Here is a 23,177-nt window from a genome sequence, read left to right on the forward strand (position 1 = left end):
CCAAAAGATATCTACAGCTTGGCAGCAGTCTGCTTACTAGCGACCCAAGAGGAATAACCTATCGCCTTCTGAGAGACAGGCACTCGCCAAATTACAGAAACTGAGTGATATAATAATATAGAAGGCTGATAAAGGGAATTGTGTAACTGTGGAGGATACCGACGATTATATACGAGCAGCAGAAGAATACCTATCAGACGAGACCAAGTACGAGAAACAACCTTTCGATACTACAGATGTCATATACGACAAAATACAAGCAACCGTCTTGTCTCACTATCTGCGCCATAATCTTAGACGGACACAATTTGAATATGCTAGTAGACCTAAAGAATATTGCCGGACACAACGCTTTTACACGCTTAAGAAAATCCACAAAGATCCGTCCCAAGTAGGACCAATAGTCAGTGGCTGTTCAGAGCCCACTGAACTGATCAGTTCCATTACCGACTATTTTCTACAAACGATCCTTCAAGAGACACAAACATACTTAAAGAACACGGGGCACGTTCTGTTCATTTTACGACAACAAAAAGTTAACGAACACTCATCTTGTTACCATCGATGTCGTAGGTCTATATCCCTCTATACCACACGATGAAGGAATAAGGATCGTGTCAGAGCAAGTTCAAGAACATTATCAAAATCAAGGACTAACGGATATGATTCGCGATTTCTTAATTCATATTCTAAAAGATAATGTCTTCGAGTTTAATAACCAATACTACCGGCAAATACATGGCACAGCAACGGGCACGAAGGCAGCCCCTTCATACGCTTGTTTATATATGTGGGATCTGGAACTCGACTTCTTCAACAAAACCAGAGTAACAAAATCCAAACCAGCACTTTGGTACCGTTATATCGACGACATAATAATGATATGCGAGGATAGTTATAAAGAATTAATGGATTTCTTGGAGGAACTCAACCAATTCAACTCTCACATAAAATTCACATGGACGATCTCACAGACAACAGCAACATTTCTCGACCTTAACCTTAAGAAGATTAAATTCGACAATACTTGGATTATTTCAACAAAAACGCGTATAAAACCCACGAACACTTATCAATACGTAATGCGTAACAGTTGTCACCACCCAGGCACTTTCAAAGGCATTGTTTTGGGAGAGGTGACCCGTCATATAAGAAATACAACCTTTTCTGAAGTTGCTGACTTGGACATCAACAATCTCCTCACAAAATTTCATCAAAGAGGATACAAAGATAAACAGATGCAATACTGAATCCAAGAATCAACCAAAAGACAGCGATTAAAAGAGAAAGAACAGTCAAAAGATGGTAAGCAACCTAATTTTGTGACAAAAAGACGAGTGACAAGGTCAAAGGTTTTCAGCTTCTAGTTAGTCTGATGTTGGTTGCCAGGGCAACTAGTAAACAAGTCATTACCACTCTTAACCATATGGGTGTCTGCTTGTCATATAGTCAAACTTTTAGGTATGTGGAATACGCTGCAAAGGCAATAGAGCAGAACAGAGAGCTTCAACATGGAGACTGGATCGTTGCCTATGACAACATAAATATTGAGAAATGTGTCACCCATGAGAGACATGCCCGACATAGAGGCATGAAACTTCACGAGCCGTTTGGCTGTCAAAGTAGCCAGACTTCCCCACCTGATTACAACACAACAGAATTACCACAATGCACTCGATGAGAATTAGCTGTAGAAGACATTCTACCGAATGATGATGACGACAAAACATTTCACGAATCTGCTCAGACAAGAGTTCAGAAGGTACTCATACACAGGTTCAAATGCTGCAATCACCTTAAAGCAAGACATCAATATGACAACCATGACCAACCAACAACAAAATCTATTATCCACCCTATTGCTGTGATAGACATAAACGAAAGTTACACTGTTCAACAATGTGTTGTCGGTGACCAAGCGACTTGCAGGGCAATTCGTGCAGCTCGGCGTAGAAGGGTAGCAGATATTCCTTCAGCTCGCCTCCTATGGGCGAAAGAGAATCCTGGTGATTTCCACTTCGCATGAAAGTGCCTAAAAGTCATCTTCCTCTCACATTTTGGGAGTCACATGATTTCCTGGCTCATTGGCTCACCTCAGCAAACTGATCAACAGAAGTGGAGTCACTGCTGCTGCAAAAACATTTCAACAATCCGATGAGTTCCTCAAACATGCATTAGAAGCACATCTGACTGCATCCCTCATCACCTTTCTCAACATATCTGCTACCTCAGATTTAATTGTACATGATGCAACCATTATATCGAACTCATGGCTAAACGAAACAGCAGAGAGATTCGCCAATGAAGTGCTAGTTATAGGAACAGATGAAGATGACCATGATGCAGACAACCTGTATAATTTCCATCGTTCCTTTTCTGCGCATGGCCCTCCTTTATGAAGATTTGAGGAAGCCATCAAGTACGAAGATGGCCCAAGAGTTGTCCAACATTGGTGGCGACTGTGGTTACTGTACTTCCTCGCAACAAAGAACGCAACTACAGCAATAAAGCAGCAAATCTCTTAGCCAATCTGAAGGCTGACTTTTCCAAGAGGCTTGCTTACATAGTAACTCACAACAGAGCTGTTAACTCTCTGGGCATACCTGGTCATGGGAAAGCAATAGACATGGCAGTAGAACACGACAATCTTGTCATCAAAACAGCTTTACGATCTTCTGGTGGCAATATCACCCTCCATCATTTAAGAGTAATAAGCTTAGCATCTCCGTTATTACATGATGCTGCACTGTTACGCGATCAGGAAGTTCATGCCCCTCGTGTAGGTACAAGGCATACAAGTTTAAGTGCTGAAAAAGACATCCAAATGATGATATCCAATCTATTGGACAGTCAAGTCACTTGTCGTATTCCCAAAAGAAAGTTGCCATCTAACAGACATTTCACAACACCAGAGAAAAAAGGATATGAAGTTGCCTTATCCAAGCAACGAATTGCAAAGTTCCTAAGTAAGACAGACCTGAGAATTGAGGTCAATCAGTCCACTGAAGACCATGAAGAAATTGATTCTCTTGATGACATACAGCTATGACAGAAATAGACAAATGTATATAATATCGTAACTTCTTGTATTGAGAAACATAGCCTAAAGTGAGTTACTACTGTCTGTTCCCCATAGGTGTGAACTTTGAAAATCATCAATATCTCCTGTTTTTTGGACTTCCGTAATGATCTCGGTATCGTTAGAAAACGCTAGGTCTGGCGTTTCTGTTTATCAAATAATCTAAGCCTTTCCTATAAACGAAACGGAAGGATAATACTTTTGCATATCAAAGACAAACGGGTGGAGTAAAGTTATTATCCAATTATCTTGTAAGACCAACGGATCAGCAACTGGAACCATTTAAGATTATTGGTGTAACATGGTCGAACTGGAGCAGCTCCTAGTGCTCTAATGAGCACAACTGGTGGAACCTCTACTTCATTACTCACTTCCGAGTTCACACTTACGGGGAATAGACAGTAGTGATTTGTAAGCTCTCCTAAACATGTCTACAAGTTGAAGTGCTTCTTGTACCATCACTACTAATATTGGCTGTAGTGCAAAAAATGTGAAACTCGATTAACTTAAAAACTGCTAAACTGAAGTCCCTTACAACTCCTAGTGACCTAAAATCATTTTCTGATCGCATCTTACTACATTTTTTACTAGTTTATCAATCACTAACATGGATAAGACCCTATCTAGTCCTCTCATTCCGTATCTTGTGCCTAAGTTCAAGTAGTGCTTTCCTCAAAGCAGCTCTCTGACCAGCAACAACGCGACGTGATCTCAACGGTGCAGATTTGCATGGAATAGAAGGAAGTGGTAAGGTGCAATCCAGCTCTGGCTGAAAAATATGAGGTCGCTCACCAGATGCATTGCAGAAGGAACAGCACAAATCACTATCAGGTAATGGCTCATCTGACTGCAAAATCTTGTAAACAAGAACTCTTCTCAAACAGACCTTATTTGAGGCAAGGGTCACAATTTCGTTGTCGCACACTGACAGTCTACGGTCCTGAGAGTGTGCCACAAACCGAACAAGGCACAACCTTAGTGGATCTCTCCCTCCACGTCCAGCAAGTTGCACAAGCTCAGATCCACTGTCTGGCAAACCGAATAGAATAACTTTACTGATGTCATCAATGTCCACACCAAGGCCAAACGCACTAGTAGCTACCATGACTCGCTGCTTGCCACACTTGAATTCTCCATAATGTTGAGATCGCCCCTCAAGTGTCATTGTGGCATGGTATTGTCCTACTGTACCCCTGGTTATACTACTGCAGCTGTACACAAGATGAATATACACTTTATACAAACATCCTTCGATCTGCAAAATATATGGGTTTTTGGAATATCTTTAGAATACTTTACAGAGGACAACATAGAAGCTAACAAGTAGAAGACTGACGAAATAGAGGTGGATGAATCCAAAGAAAATTATAAGTTTGGACGATTTAGATATCCAGATACTAGAACATAGTCAGGCATATTCAGATGTTGGGTTACAGAAGTAATAAGGAAAAGTGAAGCTGTTGTTGAGAGAGCCATAATAGGAACAGTAGGCACGCAAGAACGAATAAAACTTAGTTCCTTGTAAGAAGGTCTAAACGTACTTCATCAGATGTACTTCATCAATAGCAATGAAGGAGATTGCTGTCTTCAATTGCCTAGACAATGCGTTTCGCCAAAAACTTGACGTCATCGCTTCTGGAGACGTATAAACTAGACAAACCACTGCTAACCACCATTGCCTGACCAAAAGATTGTCCAATACTACTGTTTGTACTTGCTGGAAGAAATGTCTTTCAACAGTTTCTCGTCTGACAAGAACTCAATTCGTGTGACAGACACTCCCTTTTTTACCAGTTTGGCGACTTTGAATCATCAGGAGGCTAATAACTAAAGCAAACTGGCGGCTTCAAGCAACTACACCTACCTAATCATGCATCAATAATATCAGCGGGCTTATGATCACACACACTCCGTTCAAGAAAAGGGCAGGCAGTAGGTAGCACAAAGATTTGCAGCCCGAAGTCTTCAATCGAACAAACACATCCTTGTTCGAAAGGATAGCCTTAGAGGCCTCAAGCTGACCTTCACGAAAACTATGGTGTCCAAATACGTCGGAATGAACAGATTTCAGACCGAGTTCAAAATTTGCGCTGTCGGAAGCCATTCCGCGCTTTGTGATGAGTCTGCGCACAGCTGTGCGGATCAAGTACCCTATGCTATGTCTGAGACCTACCACTTTGGTACTAGCAAAATGATTCTACAATTCCGTAACGGCCTACCCAAAGGGTTCCCACCTCCCAGCTTACCGTGTCTTCTACGCCTTCTGAAAACATCCTTCAGGTTTTTCAACGTAAGAGATATATTGGCGATTGCAGGAGAAACGCGTGGAGTTCACGTCCAAGAGACTTTCTGTGTGACACATGAGTATAGCACTTACACTAATCGTGTTAGTAGCCCGAGGATTTGTGACATACAAGCCAATTTGATCATCTAACAGCATAAACGGTAGGCGGTATGGTCCCAGACCCTCTCCGGCGTTGTCGTGTTATACGGGAACCGAGCACGGCGGCGCGAGAGGATCTGGTACGAGGCTAGCCTCCCCAGCATTTTCACACAAATGTTACTGCTCCTGTAGAGGTGATGGCTACAAGAAATTTGAACATATTATGGCTCTTGTAATGTGAATATGTCTGAGAACGAGCTAGCATAGAAGTTGGTCTTTCAATGAAGACTTCCGAGCAATCAATAATACAGGTAGTGCGACGATATCCTGCTTTAAAACACTGGGACAGTGTGCGATGAAGAACATCTCTGTTTGGTCACTGAATCAACTGACTAAGTTCTCTGGATGCTACATCTAGCCAAATATGGAAAACTTTGGAGACCTTGGATTTGTGAATGCCAAAGCGGTATGCCAAATCTGGATGTGGCACTGCCAGCCTCAACTTCATAAGAAATAGCAAGAACTGATCATTATTCGACAAGCCACAGCCTGTAGCAGATGTAGATATTAAGGGAGACAATAGATTTAATTACGTTGTAAAAGCTGAGTAACATGGAAGTCCAGTATAAAATTTAGTCTTTTCATCGTTGTTCTCTATTCTGCTTGCAGGGCTGCATGCACTACCCATGTCATTTCCGCCGTGTACTATTCCTTCAATTACTGCAGGTGTGAGGTCTGATAACGTACATGTTTCTTTATCTGTCATTTCAATTATCTCAGTATTGACACCTTGATCGCATGCTGTGGTCATGGAGACACTTACAAACTGTGAGAGCTCTTCTTCCTGCAGAGCTGACTGGTCCAAGCTTTCTTCAATCTCGTCTGTCTCTCTTTTCCTCTTCATATACCGTTTGAACCTCGCAAATTTCTTTCTACCCTTTTCTTCGCTGTCACGAGAGAATGTAAATATGCTGGGAACGTAGTCGCAGAGCTGGAAATAAAGTTTGGCAATCGGCTGTTTGCCGGACAAAACTTGTATTTAGCCGGACAAACATGATTTGTTCGGTCAAATTAGCCGGACGTCTTTCATGCAAGGCGCGGCGCTACTTGGCATTTACCTTCATCACAATGGTCAAGTTCTGCCACGTCTTCTGTTCATAGTGGGCCGGGCTTAGTGAGCTCGTGCTGCGTACAATTGCCGTTAAGGTTCTTAACTCATTAAGCAGGTATGACTTTTTAAAAACAATGCTGCTAATCGACGAAGTAGCCAATTAGCAAGGTCACTAAACTGTCCACTGCGGTGACATCAACTCACAGTCTTCGTTGTTTCGCCGCAGTTGGTTGGTATTCCTGACTCTTCTTCTCGTTCTGTTTCGTCTCGATAGCCTTCGACTTGCTTTACCTTTACGTAACATCTTTGTATTGTAATATGACCTCTAGATGGTACAGTTAATGGGATATCACTTAACATCTGAGTCAACGTGAATAAGGGGCGCGTTCGATTGATCTCTTCCAGGAGAGGCTCCACGTGTACGCCCCTCTTCCAACTTCTACAGCTCTGCCGCTATGGTCGAAAAGCCAACTCTACCAACTCTGCTGCTGGTTGGAAGAGCACGCCCCTCTTCCAACATTTTCCAGCTCTGCGCTGGAAGTTGGAAGAAGGGCGTGGTCTTCCAGAAGAGGCTGGAAGTCTTCAAGAGGTCAATCGAAAGCGCCCAAGTCAAGTCCTGGACTTATATAAACAATAACATTGCCATAATCCTTCCTTGTGGCGCTACCTGCTAACCTCGTTGCTGCTTTGTTGACTAATTACCAGCGTTTGAAAGGTTTGTCACCCTGGCTTCACTAGCTAGGATAAGTTAGTAGTGGTGTTCAGTTTCTCCTCTGTATTTACGTAGCTCTCAGCAGCAGCATTGCACTGACCACCTATAGACGGCCTGTCAGTGCAGTGTGTGAAAGCTATGCTCCTCGATTTTAGAACAAAGTCGTCACTTGAACAAGCTCGAACAACTTTGGAGAGAATTGGAGACACGTACATTGCAAGTACCGGCCACAATAGTGCGAGTCGTCATACTCAAGATGTCATAGCGGAAAAATTGCTTCCTCCGGAGGTGGTAGGACTGGTGTCCCTTGCCGTTAAGGGAGACGGAAATTGCCTGTTTCGCTCAGTGTCCCGTATATTGTCCGGAGATGAAGACGCAGACTACCTAGAATTAAGACTACGCACGGCAATGGAGTTGATGCTTTATGAGCAATATTACTTAGACACATGCAAGCAAGAAGCTCAGCGAGTCACAAAGATTGGGGAACTGGGCAAGAGCGGATTCACTGTTGGAACTTGTCCGAGTCTGTTTCTAGGTAATGCGTTGTCAACAGGTTAGTAGAAATAATATCGAGGTCATTGCCTGCATGATAGTCTAGCTTGTGGTTACTGCAAATTCATTGATGGATATAGAAGTGAGATCACTTTAACATGTGTGGATAATCATTATGCAACAATGCTTCACGTTCGTGCGTTGGCAAACGTGATTGGCCAGTCCGTGAGAAGTGTCTATCCATCACGATTTAAGAATTTGATGCGGCCACTGCTAAACGGCACAGTTGATCCACGCGCTACAACGAAATCTTGTGAGCAGTCAGTTGTGATTATGTGGTCATCCTGCAGCTTGCCAGCAGAACCGCACTCATCTGACATGATCTGGAAACCAAATCATTTTGTTCCACTGTTGCCATAAGTAGAGTCTGTGAATGGAATTGTTGGCACTCACGTGACTGTGAAACTTGAAATATCTGCAGAAACCAGGAAGTTCAGTCAACATCCGCTACTTCTTTGCAAGTAGTGAAAAAGCGTCAATAACTGACACTGACACTCACTTGGACCCAAAGAAATGCAGAAGCAGACCAGAGAAGCTACAAAGAAGACAACAAAGAAATTGGTGTCATCTCAGTACTCGAGGATAGTGGCAAGGAAGAACACTGTTAAGTCTACTGAATTACCGAAGTTGAAGGTGCTTGATGAAATTGTTGAATGTGCTACACCTATGTCTACTCCTGAAGATGTAGCGGTGACATCGCCGCTGACCAAGCCACGTAAACGGTTTAGTGATACCTTGGACGACGATTTCATCGGTAGTTATGCTGCACCAACAAAAAAAACGGCGGTTGTGCAACGGAAGACGGTGGAGAAGTGGATATTAGAGAACGATACAGCATTGACCACACGTCTATGGTTGAAGTTTGACTGCAGTTCTGCTGATCGCAACCAAGTGACATCTTTGAACCGTTCTTTGTGCAGGCAATTCAAGGAGAGGATTAGTTCCATGCGCAATTATCGCCCAGCTTTTGTGGAAGGAACGACGAACATTAAATTATCAGCGGTTAAGGATCACGCAGTTACCGAAAAGCATCACCGTGCTATGTTGTTGTTGAAGACAGAACATGCAGTCGACTTATGCGAGTGTGCTCCCATTGCCAAGTCACTTTTTCAGCCAAAGATGGACGAAGTCCCTCAACTAAGAATTAAACAAAAATTCGAAATTGCATACGTCATTGCGAAGGAGAAACTTGCTATGACGAAAATGGTGGCTATATGTGACTTGGAAGATCGCCATGGCGTTGACTTAGGCGACACGTATCGCAACAACCACGGTGCTACGTCATTCATTGAATCTATTGCCAAGGATCAGCAGGAGCAACTAAATTATGCCCTATCCAAGGTTAAATTCTTTAGCATACAAGCTGATGCATCAAATAACACTGAAAATGCTGAAAATAAATTTTTTCTCGTGCTCTAATTCGACCCATAAGCATTAGACGGCAAAGTCCACACTCGGAGCCAATTCTTCACCGTAAGACAACTAAGCAATGCGTCAGTGAGGGCCTGTACAACCGAGATGCCAACTAAAGGCGGCACACGGCCTCTACGTGCTTGTGGCACACGTTTTATTGCCCACAAGGTCTCTGCTCTTGCCCGCTTAATTGATCTCTTTGGCGCCTATGTTAGTCATCTAACCGTACTCTCGGAAGAACCAGGCGTTCGAGCTGCTGATCGTCAAAAGTTGAAATCCTACATCACCAGATGGACCAAATCAAACATGCTTCTAGGCTGCGCTGTTTTTCATGATCTCCTAAAACCAGCCGCAAACTTGTGCAAAGTTCTGTAGGAGAAGGAGCTATGCGTTGTTCAAGCCATTGAGGCTATGATAAAGATGAAGCAAGCAGTTGACAACTTTAAGCATACGGCAGTGGAAGACTTACCTACAATAAAGAAAGTGCTGATGAGAATAAAGCGAGAAGAAAAATGGGATACTTACCAAAATGTAGATCTGAAACACTTTGAGTAAGGCCTGGAGTATGTTCAAGCCCACAGGGAAGAGTGGGCGAATTCTGTGCAAGCATGCTTGCAGCATAGGTTACAGTCACAGAGTGATGAACTACAACTGCACAAGCATGCCCTCGCAATCTTAGGAACAAAGGGTTGGGAGAGGAGTGACGACGCAACATTCGCTCATGAAGCCATTGAAGCTGTGTGCATGCGTTTCGTGTCCTACTGAAAAAAGCCGGTGTCAGCTGGACAGAAGCAAAGGATGAGTGGGATCACATGGTACAATACGCAAAACAGTACCTCAATTTAGTAAAAGATGACTCAGGACAGTGCTCTGGAAGTTGTGTAATTGTCCGGATGCCAAGAACTGGGCAATTATCTTCGCTATTATCGAATTACTGTGTTGCTTGCCTGTCGCCAATGGCAACCTTGAGCGTGTGTTTTCCCAGCTGAAGTTAATGAAAACCAATCGGCGGATCTGTCTGAATGAGAACACCTTGGACCAGCTCGTCCGCATCAATGTGACAGATCCCGCTCCAGCCAAGTGGGATGCTGCACCTGCCATAGCACTGTGGTGGTCAGACAAAACACGCCGACCTGAGTCACGTCATGTAACACAGAGCAAGCACCATCCAGCAGCAATAGGCCGGCCAGAGTCCCGGTTACAGGGCTGCCATCCCTCAAGTGAATGTGAAGAATGATTCTTCCTTGATGAGTGGGAAGAATGGCTGCTAGACTAAGACGTTGGTGAAGACCTTGAGGAAAGTGCTGACGAGTACAAAAGCCCAAGGCAAATACGACTAATTTAGAATACAGTTTGAAGCTCATCGTACTCTGGCTTCTGTTATGCAATGTTGTAGTAAAATATCCTTTTTGTACTCCCATGTGCATGGAATTAAGTCCCAAACCATCTACTATTTAGTATTAGCATTTGTTGACAGTAAGAGACGTATCACATTATGTGTACTGAGATAATAAGCAATTGTGAATTTACATTAATAGCACTTTAATGTAATATGATCAATTAAACTAATAGAAACGCAATCTTGTAATGAAACACCATTTAAAGTAACCACATTGTGAGACAAACCATACTGATTTATCCCGTCATTTTCCTAGATAGCTGGCAAGTACTATTTCCCGCTCTGAATGTACAGGCCACCGTGTGTGTGAGTTGTCGAGATGTCTTAGCTGTCTTCTGGACATCATAGGACTGATGTCAATTGTTGCCCGACGCGTGAAACGCTGTCACGTGGTGTTTGACAACCCTGATTGGTCGATACAGCGGGTACAAATCGTTTGTACGCTGGTATGTGCTGATACCCTACTGCTGTCAAGGGAAACGCGTACGTGTACCTGATCAACAGCACAACACAGCTGGTTTCAGTTAGTAACACCCAGATGATTTGATATGCCTCTAATGAGCTGCTAAACGATAAATGCACTTAGACTCCGTCTAATTAGTTACAGAACAGTTACTGACAAATAAGTAAGAAGTAGGGCGAATCTCAGCTACAGTAGAAAGCAATAGTCAAGCGGAGGGTTTACATTTTAGTGCAGTTCATATTTATGGTTAATTAATGAATGAAGGTTAAGTAAGAACGAAGAAATAGTTGTAGCCGAACAAACCTCGTCACTAGCCGGACAAATCTGATTTGTCCGGTCAATTTAGCCGGATAACTGGCCAGTACTAGTTCCAGCACTGGACTACATAGCTCGTGCATATCTTGTAGAACTCAAGTCCACTTTAGATGCTGCACACTTTTTCAGCATTCAGGCTGATGGCAGCACCGATCGTGGAAATATAGAAAATGAGGTACTTCAAGCATTTCACTTCGATGGCCACTGCCGTGATGATCGGATCCACGTTCGGAATAAGCTCATAGCACTCCAGCAACCACGGTCAACAACTGGAGAGGGTCTATATGAGTGCCTTCAAAGAGCATTTGATTTTGTGCAGATAGACAACTGGATGAAGAAACTGATTTCATTTGGTTGTGATGGTGCCAGTGCCAACATTGCAGTTGGAGGATTGAGGGGACACCTAGAGAAAGAAGTTCCATGGGTTGTTATGTTTTGGTGCTTGGCACACAGGTTGGAATTGGCTTTGAAGGGTACTCTGAAAAGGAATCCAATGTTTTTGGCTGTAGACGATATTTTGCTTAGGTTGTATTACCTTTATGAAAAATCTCCTAAAAAGTGTAGGGAATTAAAAAGCATAGTAAACGATATGACATCCACAGCACATGCAGACGACTTCCCTTGTAGTGGTGGAAACAGACCATTACATGCTTGTGGTACTCGATTTATCAGCCACAAAGTGGCTGCAATGAATCGTGTTGTTGAACGATATGGGGCATACTTGTCCCATGTCATTGCTTTAGCCAGTGACAAGTCAGTCAAGGGAACAGACAAGCCAAGACTTATTGGGTATGCCAAGAAATGGAGTGATGGCAAGGTGCTGCTAGGATGTGCGATGATGCATGACTTACTTGAGCCATGTGCTACACTGTGCAAGGCCTTACAAGAAGAAGAGGTGTGCGTTGTTAGTGTTATAAACGCTTTAGTCAAGGCAGCACAATCCTTAGATGCCATGAAGTCCACCAACCTAAGCGACCTCCCCACAGTAAAAAAGGTTCTTTCTCGGATAAAAGAACAAGACACTGAGACAACTTATCAAGTGTTCACATTTCAAAGTTTGCTGAAGCCTTGTGGAGAGCAAAAACTCCTGTACTGAGTCTATCTGTCTCTGCCTAAAAGATCGTGTAAACGATAGAAATCCTAATCTCTTGACTGCATTGCAACATTGCTGGCTACACATGGTTGGAAAAGAACAGATTTTCTTACACTGGGAGAATTTGCAGTAGAAGCTTTGGCAAGTCGTTTTAAAGAGCCTCTGAAGAGTGCAGGCATGGATCAAGCATCACTCCTTGCACAATGGCATGTGATAACAGATTACGTAAAGCAATACCTAACCTTGACCACTGACCACTATTGTGTGATATGGTGGCATCTCTTTAGCTGTGCTGCTGCAGTCAAATGAAGCAACGTTTTGTTGCTTGTGGAGCTTGTGTTTTCACTCCCTGTATCAAACTGTGCTGTTGAAAGGGTCTTTTCAAATCTGAATTGTATTAAGTATGACCGTAGATGTAGTCTGAGTGAAGAGAGACTTGACGACGTGATCCGCATTGGAGTAGATGGAGTTGCATTATGCGATTGGGATCCAACCAACGCAATACAACTGTGGTGGTGTGACAAGCAAAGATCATCGAAGTCAAAGTTCCAGAGTATGTATACATTTGAATCTATTTCGGAGACAATCGAGTCAGAAATAGACATTGATTAAGATTAATTGATTTTTGGGGATTGGGACAAGTACTTCCGCTAGTTATAAACAATATGTCTGTTTGAAGTACTCCACAGTACTGTGCATTCCAGGACGTTACACTAATACAGTAATTTTGCAAAGTTGCAAAGAACGACATCGCTCATGGTTGCCTATAATACAGACATGGGCATAATTATGGAGCCACCCTGAGCATGTGACCCAGATTAAGAAGTTATTAGACTTTCTCAGACAGTCCAAGTAGATGCATCTACAGTGACAGCTGCACTTTGTAGTAAATTAAAACAAGTCATAATGGTGAGGTAATGGCTCTGATTGTGCCATCCACATGTCTGCTTCTTGCTGCCAGTTCAATCAGTAAATTTGAAAGTTAATAATCGAAATCATTTTCAAAAAGCTTCTAAACAATAAAATGACTTTGTTTATTTTAGAAGACATACTCAAAAATTAAATAGAGGCTATACGTTTCAGTTTACTTGCATATTCTGAGTCTATTCTCATCTGCTCTTGTGACGTCACAACATGAACGGTTTAGACCAGCAATTGAGACTAAAATTCGTTGGTCACTGTTCTGCAGTGCTAATGTCCTGTCCAGTCCTTTCTGTCACAGTCCAGTTAGCAAACATTGCTGACGGAGTGACTTTAGGTTTGCAACAATGTACAGAAATATGGCGACTGTTATAGAGAAATCAGCTGTTTCGATTGAGCGCTAAGCAATTTCTAGCGGGGAAATGGTCAGCTGTCTTCTCAAATCACCTGTGCTTTCTCTCAAGTCGCATTCAGCTGATTATTTCAGTATCTCACGGTCGTGTTCTATTGCGTAACTGCCAAGCGCTCGCCAACTCAGCCCACGTTCTAGAGGCAAGATCGAAGGTCTCCACCAGACGGGCTTGTCTCATCGTGACCAGATTGGTAGAAAAGTCTCGTGGGGCAGTACAGAAGTGCGTGAAACGATGGGAAGAAGGCAGTAGTGATTACATCAAGCGATCTGGAAGGAAAAGATCAACGTCGGCTAGGGAGGATCGTTTACTCGAACGACTTGCACTTACTGACAGAAAGGTGACGACGAGACGGTTGCAAGGTAGACTTTCAGCGGTATGTGGGAAGTCATTGTCCCGAAGAACCATCACTCGCCGTCTCAGGGAAAAAGGAATTTGTGCTCGCCGTCCACGCAAGAAGCCGCAGTTGAATCGTGAACATCAGCGATATTGACGTGCGTGGGCGGTCACCCATCGTGGCTGGATGTTGGAGGACTGGAAACGTGTTGTCTTTTCCGATGAGGTGAAAATCAGCATCGGAAGTGATGGCTGCCTGTACGTGTGGCAGAGAAAAGGGGAGGAATTTAGCGCAGAATGTTGTCAGCCAGTAGTGCAGCATCCAACGAGCATTATGCTATGGGGTTGCATCAGCTTTCAAGGTGTAGGCTCTCTTCATCGCATACGAGGCCGTCTGAATTCAGAAGACTACCAACAGATCCTGGGTGATGTCATGCTGACAGATGCTCGTCATTTAGTCGGTGAAGATCTTATCTTCCAGCAAGACAACGCGACAATTCACACCTCGCGCTCAAACAGGCAATGGCTGCGGGACAACGAGGTTACTGTCTTGGACTGGCCTGCTAAGTCGCCAGATGCAAACCCCATTGAAAATCTATGGCATGTTCTGAAGGTTCGGGCAAATGAAAAACATCCTGAAACCGAACAAGAGTTGTGGGAAGCAGTGCAGATGGCTTGGCGCGAAATACCCCAGGGATTAATTAACAACCTGATAGAGAGTGTCCCAAGACGAATTGAGGCTATAGGACAAGCGAGAGGAGGAGCAACCAAGTATTGAGAATTTAACGGAGTGTCTGTGGGTTATTTGGAGTGTGTGTGTGACCCGTTGAACTAAACCGGCTTTTTTAAAAGCCACAAATTTCTTCAAAGAGAGCGAAATCCTGACATGGTAATGCAAGGGGGCGTGGTTAGTCTGGTCATCCCTTAATCGTTTTGTTGCTACGAGTTGTCAAAGCGTCCAATCAAAACAATATCAATACTCAATTAGCATGATTTGATGTAGAATCAGATGCAGCTTTAGGCGGGTGAGCAGGTATATTCATAAATTTGCAATGTTCTGTTGATTTTCCTGCCTCGGCTGATATGAGAGGTGGCTCCATAATTACGCCCATGTCTGTATAATATGGTAATCTCCTTTCAATAGACAGCATTTGTGATGCAGCATCATCATTTGGACTGCAACAATTGAACAGAATTCTTGCCAGCTGCTTCAAGGGTGTCCTTTTTTAACAACGTTTAATTAATTAATTAGAAAATTCTACTTAAAACCTTCAAAAGAAACTATTTTCAAATCTGGATGTCCGACAAGACAGCTCCTATGTCCGGCTGAATATGAAGGTGACAAGACATCATGTACGGTGCTTCTTCAGACATCATTTCGTGCTCTGGTTCTTAGAAATAGTTGGAAGTCCAGAGATGCAAATTGCATACATCTAGAGAACTAAAGGTTTCATACCCCACAAAAACTAGACAGTCCAAACTAAAACTACAACGCCTTGGTTATCCCCTTCGATCAATGACAACATTATCAATGCTAAAATAGAAGTTCAGACAATGTCTTCCCTGGTAAAACAGCGTAGACTAAACGACGCACTATCGTACCATGGACGTGGCCATTTTAATAGTTTTCGTAAACCCGGATGAAAAGTAACGTCCCGAATGTTTAAACAAGCGTATCTCTAGAAACTAGTAAATGCTCGTTAGCATTGTGGTACAGTGACGTAAGAAGATGTTCACGAGCGGGGAGGCTGTACCGTGGATGTCATCATTATCTCGCCAGACCGTAAACAGATATGAAAAAGTTAATAGAGCGCGGCCCCATTCCTCGGACACCATCATATTCCGAACGCGAGTTCTCAGTTATCCGTTTTTGAACGCAGTCCCTACCACATCATAAATGTAGGTATCCAAGTTGTAATTGAGCACACCAAAAGAGAGCATTGTACCTCTTCTCTGCTTAGAGTGAGATTGAAAACTGTGCGGAGCCTTGCATACCCCGTTCATCGGACAAACGCATCGTTCACCGGACCGTGGCGTCTAAATTGCACACACGCATCCTTCAGCCTAGTTACTTATATATTGCTAACCAACAACTCTTTACCTACAAATCGTGTTGTTACCCTGCATGTCAGCTAAGATCTGTATGAGTTACAGTCAGTCAAACGCCCGTGGTAACAGCCCCAATCGTCGGACACCAATAAATTTTCTTGCTTTCCTACCTTCTCAGCAACAGCTCTAGGTTTCAAACGATTGCAGTTGATTAAGTTCAGCTATCTGAAACGCCGCAGAACGCAGAACACTTGCCTAGAGTGCTTGATGGCAATTCTGAGTCATTTGTCATACAAACACGCCCCCACTAGGACGAGTAAAAGATGCCGCTTGAACGAAATAACCGTTCAACAAAGAAGACGACAACCGAAACCGATGAGAGGGCACGATTGAAGTGCTAAAACGCTCTTTTATGCTTTGCAAAGAGAGTCGATCGCTGCGTAGCGCGCGTTAACAAGGACTTGACGTAATCTAATTCAACTTTACCTAGGAGAAGCAGGGTAAAGGTTCTGGCTGCTCTGATAGTAAACAAAGTTCATTCGATACCGCTGGTTGTATCAACGATGACGTGTTGCACTTCGTGACGGTGCAAGGTCAGGCAAAAGTAGATATCAAACTGAGATAGAAACACCTGCACACGTCCTATATGCAGAACCAAGTAACAATTTAGGGGCCTTGAAAGGACAGCACGGGCTGTTCCTGTGCGAGTTGGGAGAATGTGCTCACCGCAAAGCTCGAACGTGGATGACATGAATCATCTGCAGCTGATACATCCGTGTGCATCAAGCCTGTGCAGTTGTGCTGCAAGACACTCAGGAGTTCAAATTCTTACGCTGGGAAGACTAGACAGTATCGGAAGGCTAGTAGATGCCAACAGAGTGAGCTTGTAAAATTCAGCAGTTTTCGCTGATAACCGTTGCTGAGTCAAATAAAGGTCAAACGAATTGGGGGCCGTACGATATTTCCTTCCAACTCTCTCTCATGACATTATTACCTGCAGACTGCTGCTGCAAAGAAAAAAACGAGTGTCCGACAAAAGGGGCGTTACCACGACTCAATGAGCGTGCGCTATCTCTCCTGGAGAGTAGCAAACGGAGACTGTGATAGTGTTGTTGTGTTAGCTAGTCACATATAAACCTATCTCAGGTTCGAAGTTGCAGAATTGTCTTTGCGTTTTTATGGGGGAGGTCGTGTCCGATGAATGATGGTGGTGTCCGATGAACGGGGTCGCAGAGAAGGATAACGTTTACCGTCCTAGCATAACCGTTTCAAGCCTTTGGAAGTCCCGCGTCTAGAATCACAGTGTCTACCAATCCTTCTTACTGTGGGCTTTAACAAAGCTCAGTCGTACTTCGTTTACTTCTTGCACGGCTGTCCGATGATTGATGGTGTCCGATAACAGGGGCGTCGCTCTAGCACAATTCCTACACTGAGAAAGGGGGCTTCAGTCCCCACCCATCCACCCATCCACCCATCCACCCATCCACCCATCCACCCATGTCGACGAGTATATACGAGGAAAGATAGATGAATGGGCTAAGCAAGTGTTGAACATGACATTAATTGCAAAAACGCAACCAAACGCTGCTTACTCAGCATTTACACATGGTTTGATAGGGAAATGAAACTTTCTGCTGCGTACAGTCAAAGAGATTTCACATCTACTGGCTCCATTGGAGAAGGTCGTTCGTCAACAATTCATGCCTGCTCTCACAGGTCAAACGGCTATTAGTGACGAAATGAGAAGCCTTGTAGCTCTATGCTGTAGACTTGGTGGTCTAAATATTATTTACCCTACAGAAATGGCTGATTGGCACTATCAAACTTCAGAACGAATTACCGCCCCTCTTGCAGCTGAGATTGTAAATCAACAACCTTCCTACTCTGTAGACAAGAAAGAAATTTAAAAAACAAAAAGGCATCAAAGTTAGAGAAAGAAGCAGAACATAAATCAACCTTGAACGAGTTGAAAAGTGACGCATCTCCCTCGCTAAAAAGAACCATAGAACTGGCAGGAGAAAAGGAAGCATCGAGCTGGTTAACTGTCTTGCCGATCCAGCATCATGGATTTCATCTACCAAAGTGTGAATTTAGAGATGCCATTTGTTTAAGGTATGTGTTGTCACTGAAGGGCGTTCCCTCGAAGTGCTCATGCGGGTCAACATTCAATGTTGACCATGCTATGATATGCCTCAAAGGAGGATTTCCAACAATCAGGCATAACGAAGTGAGGAACATCACTGCAGATTTGATTAGTGAAGTATGCTTGGATGTGGCCATCGAACCGAGGCTAAACCCCCTCTCAGGTGAATGCTTACAGAATCATACTGCCAACAGGGACGAAGAGGCACGGCTGGATGTTTCGGCAAGAGGTGTATGGCGTCGTGGTGGACGCGCATTTTTTGATATTAGGGTGTTTTACCCCAACGCGCAAAGTTACCAGGAGATGACCTTACCCCAAATCTTTCGGAATCATGAACTTGAGAAGCAGAGAGCTTATGGCGAGAGAGTCAGAGAGGCTGAAGGAAGTAGCTTCACTCCATTGGTGTTGTCGTCAACTGGAGGCATGGGAAGAGAAGCAAACACTTTCTACAAACGGCTAGCCAGCCTGATCTCAGACAAACAGGACTCTCCCTACAGTCAAGCAATGGCACTAATACGATGCAGACTGAGTTTTTCTCTACTACGATCTGCAATGCTTTGTGTTAGAGGGACGAGGTCATCGAAGCGCCATCTAGTACATCTCGACTGTGTTGACAGCATCGTCAGTGAGGCTCGCCCACTGTCTAAGAACTCTTTTAGAACTAGTATATTGCATTATTGGTACAACCTATTGGATTGTATTCGATGTTGACTGTTAGACAACTAGCCTGTAATAGAGCAGCCATATGTTGAAAGTATATGTATAGAAATACCCATCCACCCATCCACCCATCCACCCACCACCCACCACCCACCCCCGCTTTCTAGAGTCCGTGGGCCAATTGCAAAAAAGGCTTGCCACGCTTTGGCAAACCAGTTTTTGGCACTTGGAGATTGTCGTATGACAGTCTATGTTTGAGAATATCTATTTTTGGTGACACAGATCGTGTGTGATCACCTAGAACAAGACCGTTTTGCAAATTAGCCGCGCAGCAATCAACGGAAACCATGAGGCCTAACGCGCGTTATACAAGTTGAGGCAAAGCCTGATCTTGTGATGATTTGTTATAAATGTACGTTACTGTAGAGCTTCCGACACTTTAGCTCTTGCAATTAACGGATAGATACCGCTGTAGAAAATCTAATTAAATCTTTAGTTCCAAGTTGTGACTTCAAACATGTACAAGATGTGAGAAATTCTGCTTTGACCATTGCAATGTACTTGAAATGTTGTTGTACTGCATTACGCTACACTGCACTGCAAATATAGTAGTTTGTGTAGTATTAGTGAACTTTACTGAGGTTGAAACTAGATACGTCTTGACGTTTACAAAGGCACTCGAATGCGTTGCATTGATCATGACTGCCTATCTACGAGCTACTCTTTTGCCAATAACTTTGATGATCTTGTCGGTCTTTTCTCTGGAGTAACTGTTCCCTGTAACGTAGAATACGACCTAGCTTTTTAATATCGGCTTGCAGCAGGGCCAAGATGAGGCCTAGCTAACGGTGACGTACACGTTTGAGTGTCACAGAGAAAGTAAAGTTGAAAAAGTTCACCCTTGTTGCATTTACCAAGAGTAAAAGGCAATCGTTTTCCAGCGGTACCATGGTCCGACAGATCGTTGTTTTCATGACTGCAAAGATGCGGAAAAGGTGGTATTTAATAAAAATTGTACTGCAGTCACATATTTCCCGTATTAAAATGTATTATTTAGACTTGCTTGCCTTTGAATCCCTCCATCAACAGTAGCCAGAGACCCATGGGAGACGGCTAACTATATTAAGTTTAGAGCAGGACACCTCGTCAATCTTTAACTCAATTAATTGTCTGATGTAAAACATGTTATAGTTATCTCTAATTGACGAAACCTCTCTTCTACACGATACCGCGTCTTCCAGAACTCGAATTAAATTCGTGATTGATCTGCATTTCCAATTGAGTGAAATTGCGGTGCATCAATTGTCACACCTGCTTTCATCCTGTTGCAGCATTGTCCAGATGCTTCCTTGCGACAGAAAAGGTTCATGGCAGCAGCAGCAAATAGAATAGCATTTGTTGATTTTCTGTTTAGGAAATGACATGCAGCTACCGAAATACGCACGTCTTCTTGATGGTAAGTGTGGTATATTGTGTGTACTAATTATTATAGTTAGAGGCGGAGTTACGATTACATGTATAAGACAGCCGTAGGGCAATTGTATTGTTAGAGTCTGTGTTCCGCGTTCAGCGATAGTTCTGTGAGTCTATAGCAATAGATCGTCAGTCTTCCGTGGTGTAGAATCAGATGGAGGGTCATATCAAAAGTTTTTAGCAGCGATATTTTGCAGGGGTCACATATCAAACTATGCGGACCTCGGCAAATTTTGCCCCCCCCCCCACTCCACCCCCGGACACGTAATAATAACCAGCTCCTTACCATTTACCAAAACCTTCTTCCAAGTCCAAAGCCGCTTAACATAAAATATACGGGAACATAAAGGAGAATTGGCAACGCTGGTGACAGATGTAGATGTTATATGAAATGGCATCTAGAATGTACTCTCAGCTAAGTGAATATCGAATAGCCTTTCCTAGAACTTGTCTTGGTGAAGATGGGTTAAAGGTATTCAATTCACTCACGTTTGATTTTGAGATCGAAAGACAGGAGATAGATGCGGTATTAGAAACATTAGCCAAACCAATTTTAGGGTTTTGTTAATGTTGTATACAAGCGTTATTATACAACCGGCAAAACGAGCAGAGGGATGAGTCATTTGAAGCTTACGTAACAATGTTGAAATGATTGAAAGAATCGATTAAGACATATGATTATGGTACTATGCCATATGACCTTTTGCGAGATATAATTGTTTGTGGTCTAGATACAAGATCATGCATGCTATACTAAAGTGCTGTTGCGGAATAGAAAAGTTAGATTTTGTTACGTGCATGGAGATTTGTCGATCTGCCGCGAAAGCTAACAATCAGTTGAAAATGACGACAGACTCTGAGTCTGACCAACAATTTGACATACCCTATGCACAAAAATCGCCATCCAACGATCGATACCTTAGGGAGAAGTGAGTCGTGACAAACCCAAGAATGCTGAGGAGGGCCGGATCCAGAAGAGGTCAGGAGATTGCAAGCCCCTCTTTTCCAATAGGCATGGTTCAATAATTTTATATAATTTCATTTAAAAAGAGAAAATTAGTAATGCTATAAATAACTGCTAACGGTGAACCCCTCTTTAAAAAATCCCTAGATCCGGCGCTGCTGAGACACCTCAGTTAGTTTCTGTAACTATTTTGGTGAGCATCTTCTGAAGGCAGAAGAAATTGTGGAGCCTTTGGCAAAAGATGTAAGCTGGGCAATAATTGCAATCATTTTGCTTTTAGTGTGCAGAACACGTCTAGCAACACAAAGAACAGTTCCTCGACTCCGAAAGTACGCGTAGCCAGTGATAGCAAAAAGACGAGTCAACTTTGGAATATATTATGATACTTTTAGTCAAATTCGAGCACTGCGGGATTTGTTACCGAGCCTTCCTCCTGTAAGTTATAAACAACTATGCAGGTGGATCAGTGACGTAGGAAGATGTTAACAAGCGAGGGGGCTGTACAGTGAATGTCATCATGAGTAAGCAAAACTTATTTACTTGCCAGACCTTAAACAGATTTGCAAAAGTTACTGGCACAAAAATTTTCAAATTTTCACATTGAACGAGGGGTCTGCAACCACCCCAATCCCCCTCCCGCTTCCTACGCCGGTGACATAACAGTGGCGTAGGAAGATGTTCACGAGCAAGGGAGCTGTACCGTGAATGTCATCACGAGTTAGCAACAACTACCTTGTTTGCCACACCATAAATAGATTTGCACAAGTCACTTGCGCAGAAATTTTCAAATTTCTACACTGAGCGAGGGGGCTGCATCCCACAACCCCTTCTCCACTCCACTCCACTCCACCCCAGCCCTACGCTCCCCCCAACCCCCACTCCCGCTTTCTACGCCGGTGCAAATGCAATCTCAAATACCACATCAACAAGCAATGGAAACGCTTCGACCTCACTGAGAATGAGAACAGGACGGTTGCGATGAGAATAAGACAGACAGAGAGAATATGGTGTAGTCTCCACCAAGAAAACTCATCAATGTGAATTATAATTTACAAGATATTTACGCGAACGGGTCTTCAAGAGCAAGCCGAAGATGTGCACCCACAGCTCAAAAGACTAACTATTAACGAGAAACTATGGAACTTTATCGAAGATCTTATCCAAGGGTGGTTTTTGACGTCGTCTATGGGTACCCAACTGTTGAACGTATCTGGATATTCTCTCCATTTGACCAACGCCCGTCGACCCTTTCTTCATATCACCTTCTCGATACAAAACACATATTTTGATGGTTTTTGTAGCTCTGGCCCGTAGAAGGAACCCTCTATGATCCCCTGTTCTAGTCTTTGCGTTTTAGGTCACCGGGTTAGTGTTCTCTATTTCGACGATCTCGAAAACTTGCACGGTCCAATTACGTGTGTATACTTTTTCAAAAGGTCGTCTTCTTTCTACCAATTCGAACATGATCACCGCCTTTGAATTTTGAATGTTTTACCGATACTTCTAATCCATATCGATGATTGCAAACTAGGGGTTCGTTTTTTCTGGCTTTGGTGGACGCCATTCGTATAGATCTGTGATAAGAGATACTGTATTCTTCAACTGCACACCGGGCACGTCGCACTATCCTACTGTTGTTTGTCCGCATAGAAGTCGGATTCAATTCCGGATTCTTTCTTTTACATCTCATGAACACAGTAC

This window comes from Corticium candelabrum, chromosome 8 (genome assembly GCF_963422355.1).
Source record: "Corticium candelabrum chromosome 8, ooCorCand1.1, whole genome shotgun sequence".
In the NCBI taxonomy this organism is placed as follows: domain Eukaryota; kingdom Metazoa; phylum Porifera; class Homoscleromorpha; order Homosclerophorida; family Plakinidae; genus Corticium; species Corticium candelabrum.